Raw genomic sequence first — 8,861 nt, forward strand, 5'->3', positions numbered from 1 at the left:
GGAGGGAAGGGGTGGAAAAGGCAGATGCCAAGAGTGCTTATTGACCTGGCGTCCAGACAAAAGGATGCTGTGGCTGGCTCCTGAGGGAGAGAGCGACAGAGTGGTGCAGGTTGGAAGTCTAACTGCAAAGGCTGCGTGCCAGAGTTTTAGCTGCCAGAGAGTGCCCCGGGGTGCTGGCCTCTTCTGCCCACAGCAGCAAGTAGTCATAGTCTGAAATGAAAGAAGAAAAATGACATTTAGTATCTTTGACTAGATTTTAAGGTTGGCATTCAGAAGTATATTGAGCTGCCTTTCTCTTATCTGAGACGCATAAACCCTTGTAACTACTACTTAAAAAAACCCCAACAATATTGCCATATTTCCAAGACCAAGATGGTACAGTTTGACTCCTCGCTTCCCCATCCCCAGCAGTGAACGCTAAGTGAGTTTTCCACGTCCCAAATGTTGACCCAGAGCAATACCACCTGCTGGGAGACAGGACTCACTGATTCTGTTAGAACACAGTTTGTTGCCACATCAATCAGGAAACGTTAAATGTGGCAGCATCCTTCCAGAGTTTTGCTCTCAGCATTCACACCAAGCATTTCTCCAGCTTCACTGTCCAATCTCACCGTGTGCCACTAGATGTTGCTGTTACTCCTGCTTTGTGTGAGCCGCTGGGAGCAATCAGCCCGCCCTGTGCATGCAAGGGGAGCAGTTTTCAGAGGGGGAGGATGTTGCTGTCGGTGCAGATTTAAGTGTAAAGAGCTCTTTACCTGGCATTTTCATTGAAAAACAGACACTCCGTATGTTGTTATTTGGTTGCTATTTCCTTTTTCCATTTTTTAAAGGGAAAGACTGAATTAAAAGCACTTCTCCCACCAATGCACCTTCCCCTTTATCCTTACTAAATCTTACTTCTCCTTTCTAATGTATTTTTTCAGCTCAATAATATAAAGATTGTTTATTAGCAAATTAGGAAAATCACTCTACTATGGCTATTCAGAATCTATATGTGGACTGCAAATGTTTCTCTTCTAATTTATTCCAAATCTTAGAGACTTCAAAGGGAATATCTAATTTCCTTAGAAAAAAGTGATGTAATCCTAACCTCACTGAAGAAAAGACCCCATGAGGGCACAGCAAGTCAAAGTTAAGGCTTCCTATTTTTGTGACTACACACGAATACATCCTTAAACCCAAGGGACAGAAGTTGTTATGAGTTTCAGGCTGTTGAATGGTGGTGTTAGACACACAAGATGTTTTCCTGTTAAATTTCCTTTTATTGTATTAAGTATTGAATGCAAGTATGTTGTTTAAGTTGTGGTTATTTGATTATTATATACCTGATCATTATTTGATCATGAAATTAAGTAGGATATCAAAATGCCAATGCACTTATAAAATTGCCTTTTAAAAACAGATTATGAATAATATGTTCAGTGAACGCTAAGTGAGTTTTCCACGTCCCAAATGTTGACCCAGAGCAATATCATCTTCTGGGAGACAGGACTCACTGATTTCTGTTAGAACACAGTTTTGTTGCCACATCCACCAGGAAACGTTAAATGCGGCAGCTTCCTTCCAGAGTTTTGCTCTCAGCTTTTGCCAAGCAAACATTATTTCATTATAGCAAATGACAGCCAGTAATAAGGATATAACATTAAAATAACAAAAGAGAAAAACCTTACAAAATATACCTTTAAAAGCAAATGAAGGCTATCCTTGATTTGGTGGTATGAAAGTGAATTAAATTGTTCTTTTTCAAAGTTCATCTCTCTCCATTTAATATTGTGTCTTTAATTGTTGACTGCCCCAAATAGTAACTAAACAAATTGACCACTGAACTGGGATTCCACCAATCTGTTTTCTCTTTAGCTGTGATGCCTCAGGATTTATAGATTACTCTGCACTGCAATTTTATTCCCTGGAGCTGACTCTCAGCTATGGACCAAATGCCAACCCTGATTCAGGTTGGGAAAATAGTTCCTGAGTTGAAGTTGCAATGGACATATTTGATGTCACTAAGCATAATTGAGGTCTTAGTCCCTCCTCTCCTGTCCCTGCTCCATCTGCTCCTCCTGCCCCTCCTGCTCCTCCTCTTCTTCCATTCTACTGACTTCTCCCTTCTCCTCCCACCACTTCTTTCACTTCTATTTTCCCTTCTCTTTCTTTCCCCTCCTGCCTCTATTTGTTTTCCATATGTGTGATGCTGCTATTTTTTGTAGAATTGTATTAAAGAAAGAATCATGATCATATCCATATTAGTCTCCTATGGCTTCTTTAACAAACTGCTGCAACAGCCTGGTGGTTAAAACAACATGCACTTGTTCTCCCACATCCTGGAGGTCAGAAGTCTGAAACCAGTTTCCTAGGCTGAAATGAAGGTTCTTAATTCCAGGGCTGTGTGCCCTCCAGAAGCCCTAGGAGAATGTTTCCATGCCATTTCCCTGGTTTTAGAGCTGTGTTCTTTGCATTCTTTGGTGTAAGGGCCTCCTTCAAAGCCAGCAGTGTGGCATCTTCAAACCTCTCTGTGCTAAATCTCTCTTTGCTTCTCTCTTGGCACAATTCTGATCTCATTTAGGGCTCACCAGATAACCCACATTAACATCCCCACCTGAAGACCCTTACATCGGCAAAGTCCCTTTTTCCATGTAGGGTAACATTATAGGTTCCAGGGATTATGACTTTTATACACTACTTGGGGGCTGTTATTTAGTCAACCACATTTTACTAGCTGTGTCTTTGACAATTTCTTTATCACATTTCTTGCCTAAGAGTGTTACTATGAGGATTTAATAAGAAAATGCTTGCAAATTACTTAGCAGAATGCCTGGAAAAGAGTAAATCCATTTTAAGTTAAAATAATTTAAGTGCTAATAAATACTGTTTCTACTATTAAATATAATTATCTTAAAGATCATTCAGTTCTTCACCTTTATGGAACCTCAATCTAGCTTCTGTCCTCTACTAAACATTTACTACTCTACTAAAACATTTATTTCAAGGCCTCCCACTAGTCTCCTCCAGCTGGTAAGGTTCAAAGACCAATTCTTGGGCTTCATGTAAGTAACATTTAATACAGTTGACCACTCACTTTACTTAGAAATACTCTCTTTACTTGGCTTCTGCCATATCAAAATTTTTGGTTTTCTTTCTTGACTGGATATTTCTCTCTGTTTCTTTTGCCATCTCCTTCTTCAACCCACCACCAAATATTGGCACTCCAAAGAATTCTTTTGTCATGAGTGCTCTTTGTCTTCTTTACACTGAGGTGAGGAGTAGCATGGCATGCTGGATGAGCTTAAAGATAGGTAGGGGATGGGAGTGGCATAGGATGCAGCTGGGTTGGTGGTGTGGGTCACATTTTGCAGTGATTAAAGATCCTTCTGATAAGGATTTTGGCATTAATTTTAATGGAATGCCATGGGAGGCTTTGAAATTGGTATGTTGGGTGGGTGCTATCAGTGAATGCCTGAGTTATTTCCTCTCTATGAGATCTACAACTGATGTACTTCTTCCTGAAACCTGCTGAACCATTGAGCCAGCATACTGCCTGGTAGTTCTGGAATTGAATAAAGAAGCAGGAGAGAGCCTGGTCAGTGTTGTTCAGTGGTTAAGCATTGACCCATGAACCCGGAGGTCACAGTTTGATTTCCTGTCAGGGCATATGCCTGAGTTGCAGGCTCAATCACCAATAGGGGGCATGTAGGAAATAGCCAATTGACAATTCTCTCTCTCCACTGATGTTTCAATCTCTTTCCCCTCTCCCTTCCTCTCTGAAATCAATAAAAACATATATTTTTAAAAGCAGGAGAGAGATAACAGATGTTAGTGGAATGACAGAAGTTCAGTCCTATTTCCTACATTTAATAAGGACATATGAGTTTCCTATGTGTTGGAAAACACCACTATTTGTGGCTGTAACTTAGGCTGTGTTGCAAGTACCATTACCATTCTGGGTGAGGAAACCTCAGGTATGGCTGATGTTAAGGTGGGAAGTATTAGACGTGGCTTTAGCCTGGTCTCCCAGCCAAGGGACCCTGTGGAGGGAGACCCAAAGTACCCTCCTAAGATCCTACAAGGAGCCAACACTTGATATCTCTTTCAAAGGTGGAATTGAAAAGCAACCAGTGTCCAACAGGAAAATAGCAACAACTAAAAGAAAGAGAGTGGTGGATTTGCCACCAGGCATTGTGGTCACTCAAGTGATCAGATGTCTCCCCACCTCCTATCACTGCCACTGAAATCTAGATGTGCTGCCTCTGGAGACCACACCCCTTCCTCCCCACCCCCAACACCAGGCAGTAGTATGTCCTGCTTTTGTGGAAAAGGGTGAAATATAAGATATGAGATCATCTTAACAAAACCCGAAGAAATGTTATAAGGATGGGCTGAGAGATCTTTAAGGAGCTTGTACTTAGATGAAATGGAGATCAAAAGGGACATTTGATAGTTATTGTTTGGGGAAACTGTAAAATGACTCCAGATTTATACTTCCATGACTCCTTAAATCAAACCAAGTAAAGATTTATTATTTAATTTTATCAATATTTTGACATGCATAACAAAAATTTGAGTTAAATGTTCCTATTCTCACAGTGTGGATGGTAAGACGAGGTTTCATGACTTTCTGAAGGGCACAGAGCTAGCATGATGCAGATTAGGGTTGGAACCCCCACCTCCCCAACTTTGAAGCTTGTGCCCTTTCTACTCCACTGTACTGCTCCAATACCATACCTTTAAAGTCATGTTGTGGCAGTGGCCAGTTTATAAAGTTAAAAATAAATAACTGTTCCTGATATTGCAATGTGACATGAATCAAAACACCTAAGGTTGCAGAGGGTAGAATGATGCAAATAATTGACTAACTCTGGCATAATGACAATTTCAATTCTGAAGTTAAATTCTGCTAAGACTACAGGCAGAACTATGATATGGTACTTCCTTACATGTTCTCTGTCAGATAAACCTGGGTTACCTATTTTTGTATTGTCTATTACACATGCACTGTCTCTCCCTTTCCCATCCCCAAACCTCCCCTCCTTTCCTTTAGAACCGTGGCCGGCAAACTGTGGCTCGCGAGCCACATGGGGCTCTTTGACCCCTTGAGTGTGGCTCTTCCACAAAATACCACAAAATAACACGTGCTAGCACGCACATACAGTGCAATTGAAACTTCGTGGCCCATGCGCAGAAGTCGGTATTTTGTGGAAGAGCCACACTCAAGGGGTCAAAGAGCCTCAAGTGGCTCGCGAGCCGCAGTTTGCCGAGCTGCAGTTTGCCAACCACTGCTTTAGAATATCAACTCAATGACCTCATTCACTTTCTTTTCTGATATCTCATCAGCAACCTAGAACCAGTGCTTGGCACATAATAGGCCCTCCATAATTTTTCTTCTGAATGAATGAATCAGAAAGTGATTTTTAAGCTGCCACATAAATTCTACCTTAAAGAGTAAGAGGCATAGAAGGAGGAGAAAAGAGGATGTTATGGACTGAATGTTTGTGTTCCCTCAAATTCTGATGTTGAACTCCATCCCCTTGTTATTTGATGGTATCAGGAGGTGGAGCCTTTGGGAGGTAATTAGGACTAGATGAGGTCATGAGGGTAGAACCCTAATGAATGGGACTAGTGCCCTTTCAAAAGCCATGAGAGCACCAGCTTTCTCTCTCTATTACACCATGTACAGATATAATGAGGAGTCAGCTGTCTCCTCACCAGAACTCGACTACGCTGCTCTGAATATTGGAATCCCAGTCTCCATAACTAAGAGAAATAAATGTCTGTTGTTTATAAGCTATCTATGGTAGTTTATTTGTTTGTTTGTTTATTTATTTATTCTCATCTGAGGACATGTTTATTGATTTTACAGAGAGAGGAAGAGAGGGAGGGAAGGAGGGAGAAAGACAGAGAGGGAGAAAGAGAGAGAGAGAGAGAGAGAGAGAGAGAGAGAGAGAGAGAGAGGGAGAGAGAGAGAGAGAAACATGATCAGTAGCCTTCTGAATGTGCCCTCACCAGGGATAAACCCACAACCCATGTACCCTGATGGGGAATTGAACCCACCGCCTTTTTGGTGTATCAGTTGACACTCCAACCTACGGAGCCACTCAGCCAGGTCTATGGTAGTTCATTATAGCAATCTGAACAGACTAAAACAGAGGAGGAAGAGGAGAAAATAAGTATAGATCTCATCTGGTTATTCAAAAGTCAACAGACCCGGTTACACAAGCATGCCACTGCTGGCCAAGGTAGCCTTCACAATGGCTTTAGTAACTTCCATTCAAACTTTGTGATATGAGAGTTACCATAAAAACCTGGCTGCAGCAAAATTCTTTTCCAAATGGCCTAGCCAGGTGCTGATCTGCTTCCCACCTGGACTAGAATTTCAAAGACATATGTCACTTATTTGTGTAGGTGGTGCCCTAGCTTGTGTCAAAATGAGACTTAAAAAGATGAGTATAAACGGTAAATCGGCGTGTTTGCCACAAGTTTCTCTCCAGGGGGACCAAGAGTCTTCTTTGGGAGAACAATTATTCTCAAGGGAATTTAATTTTGATCTATTAATGAAGACATTGTTTGAGTGGAGGAACCTATAATCTGTTTCTTTTTTACCTCATGTCAACCTTGTGATAGAGGTCTTTAATTTTAGAAGTGGCCAAACAGGTACAAAGATTAGTCTTTTGGCGTCACACAGTGTAGCCAAGCTGCTGCTTATGACCTGATTCTAAAATACTCACATAGCACCCAGTATTAGGGGTCATGATTCAGAGAGTTAATGATTTCTGAAATAATTATTTCTGAGATAATTCTTTAATTACAGTCATTCAGAAGAAATATTTATAAGTTTATAAGTAAACGACTTAAAAATTCATACAGAAAAATAAGATTTTTCCCTGCAAATGAGAGAATTAGAAACTATGCTAACCTGCTACATGTGATTTAAAATGGAAAATAAATTATAATGCATGTTTAAGTATAATAATGGTACTAAATTTTGATAATTAAATTATCCTCAAAGCTGTTGAATGATCACTATCAAACTCTTCTCTTTATGCTTCTGGCTGAGAACTAAAGAAGGGACTGAGGCTTAAAGTGACTAGAAATTCTTCACATGGTTTTGTGTGACCACCTGCAGAGGGTAAACTCTTTTTCTCTGGAGTCCAAAGATTAGAGAAAAAGTCTCTTATTTGTAATCAGAATCGATCTGCTGCTCTTCCAGCCACGGCCCAAATATTGCCATAAATCTTTGCTGGAGGATTCCCAGGAGGAAGTTGCAAAGGGGAGTTCTTGCCATCTTGATGTTTTGGAAAGAGCCAGGGATGTGAACTTTCACATTGGCTGAAACTATCCCCACTTAGGTGTCACATTCTTTGTGGTGAATTTGGTTTCTTCTTCTTTGCCAGCAATTCTTCCTGTTGCCCTTGACAGGTGATCTCTCTTAGGGGCTTCACATCTGTAACTTTAAAAGACTCTAAGAAGAGGTCCAACCTAATGAGGGCAAGGGTGCCCTCCCCCTGAAACCCCAAAATAAAGGCTTTCACAAAATCAGCTGCTTTTGTCAGAGCACTAACATCCTTTCAGGTTCTTTTTAAGTTCTGATTTCTACATTCCTGGATTTCAAGTTAAAGTGTATCTGAAGTTCCAAATGTTCTACAATAGGAATAAATATTTTCAAGCAGTTTTCTCTTTTTTTGTTAATTCCTCGCCAAAGGATCTATTTTTAATTGATTGTTTTGAGAGAGAGAGAGAGAAAATGAAGAAGAGAGAAACATTTATTGGTTGCCTTTAGTACATGCCCCAACTGGGGATTGGACCTGCAACCTAGGTTATGTGCCCTGATGCGGAATCAAACCCCAAACCCTTAGTTATATGAAGAATGCTCCAACCAAATGATGTCCAGGGCCAACCACTTGTCTTTTAATGGTGCCAGTTAGCTGGGACTGGAATTTTCCTTGTTTCTTTTTTCCCATCCAGGAACCTGTGCCTTGAGAGGAGTGGGAAGACAGGCCCCTTTGAGTGGGGCCTCCTCTGAGTTCATGCAGCCCACATCTGCCCTCCCCGACTTGGACAGCTCCTCAGCCTGCCCTTTCTTCGAACTCTGACTATCCTTGTGGGTGACCTGGGTGAAACCATCCGCAGCCCCAGCGCTCTGTGCCTCCATTTCGGTTGCCATCCCAGGCATCTCCAGCCCCCATGATCTGTTTTTTACATTTCTCTCTCAACATAACTCTTATTAAACACATGTCTGAGTCCTGGGGTGGATGTGGATGTGTTTAGCAAAGAAGAGATTTGAAGAATACTAAGTGAAAAGTTATTGGACTCAAGTCAGTGTAGGATATTGAGGTTCAAGCAGCCCTATTCTGAGATTCCTTCATAGAAGATCCAACCTTATTAATGCAACCAGGGTAGCTCTTGAATAAACTCATCAGCGAAGGTAGTCATTCATGAATCAATGTGAAATACCTCCCAGAAGCTCCCAAGAGATTGTGGAGGCAACTAAAGGATAAAAGCTGATGTGTTTTAACTGTTGTCAATAAAATCCTATATAATAAAGAGGTAATGTGCAAATTGACCCTCACACCCTTGTGTCACAAGATGGCCACCCCCACATTATCACAAGATGGCCAGCAGGGGAGGGCAGTTGGGGGAAATCAGGCCGGCAGGGGAGCAGTTAGGTGTTGATCAAGCCAGCAGGGGAGCAGTTAGGGGGTGATCAGGCTGGCAGGCAGAAGCGGTTAGGGGCAATCAGGCTGGCAGGCAGAAGCGGTTAGGGGCAATCAGGCTGGCAGGCAGGCGAGCAGTTGGGAGCCAGCAGTCCCAGATTGTGAAAGGGATGTCCACAGGGATTGGGCCTAAACCGGCAGTCAGACATCCCCTGA

The 8,861-nt window shown here is 41.7% G+C and overlaps 1 pseudogene; it reads right to left on the bottom strand.

The window, feature by feature from the left end:
- Positions 1-7,175: 7,175 nt before the first annotated feature.
- On the bottom strand, positions 7,176-8,155 carry LOC132229290 (RNA-binding protein PNO1-like; annotated as a pseudogene).
- Positions 8,156-8,861: the final 706 nt, after the last annotated feature.

This window comes from Myotis daubentonii, chromosome 3 (genome assembly GCF_963259705.1).
Source record: "Myotis daubentonii chromosome 3, mMyoDau2.1, whole genome shotgun sequence".
Lineage (NCBI taxonomy): Eukaryota > Metazoa > Chordata > Mammalia > Chiroptera > Vespertilionidae > Myotis > Myotis daubentonii.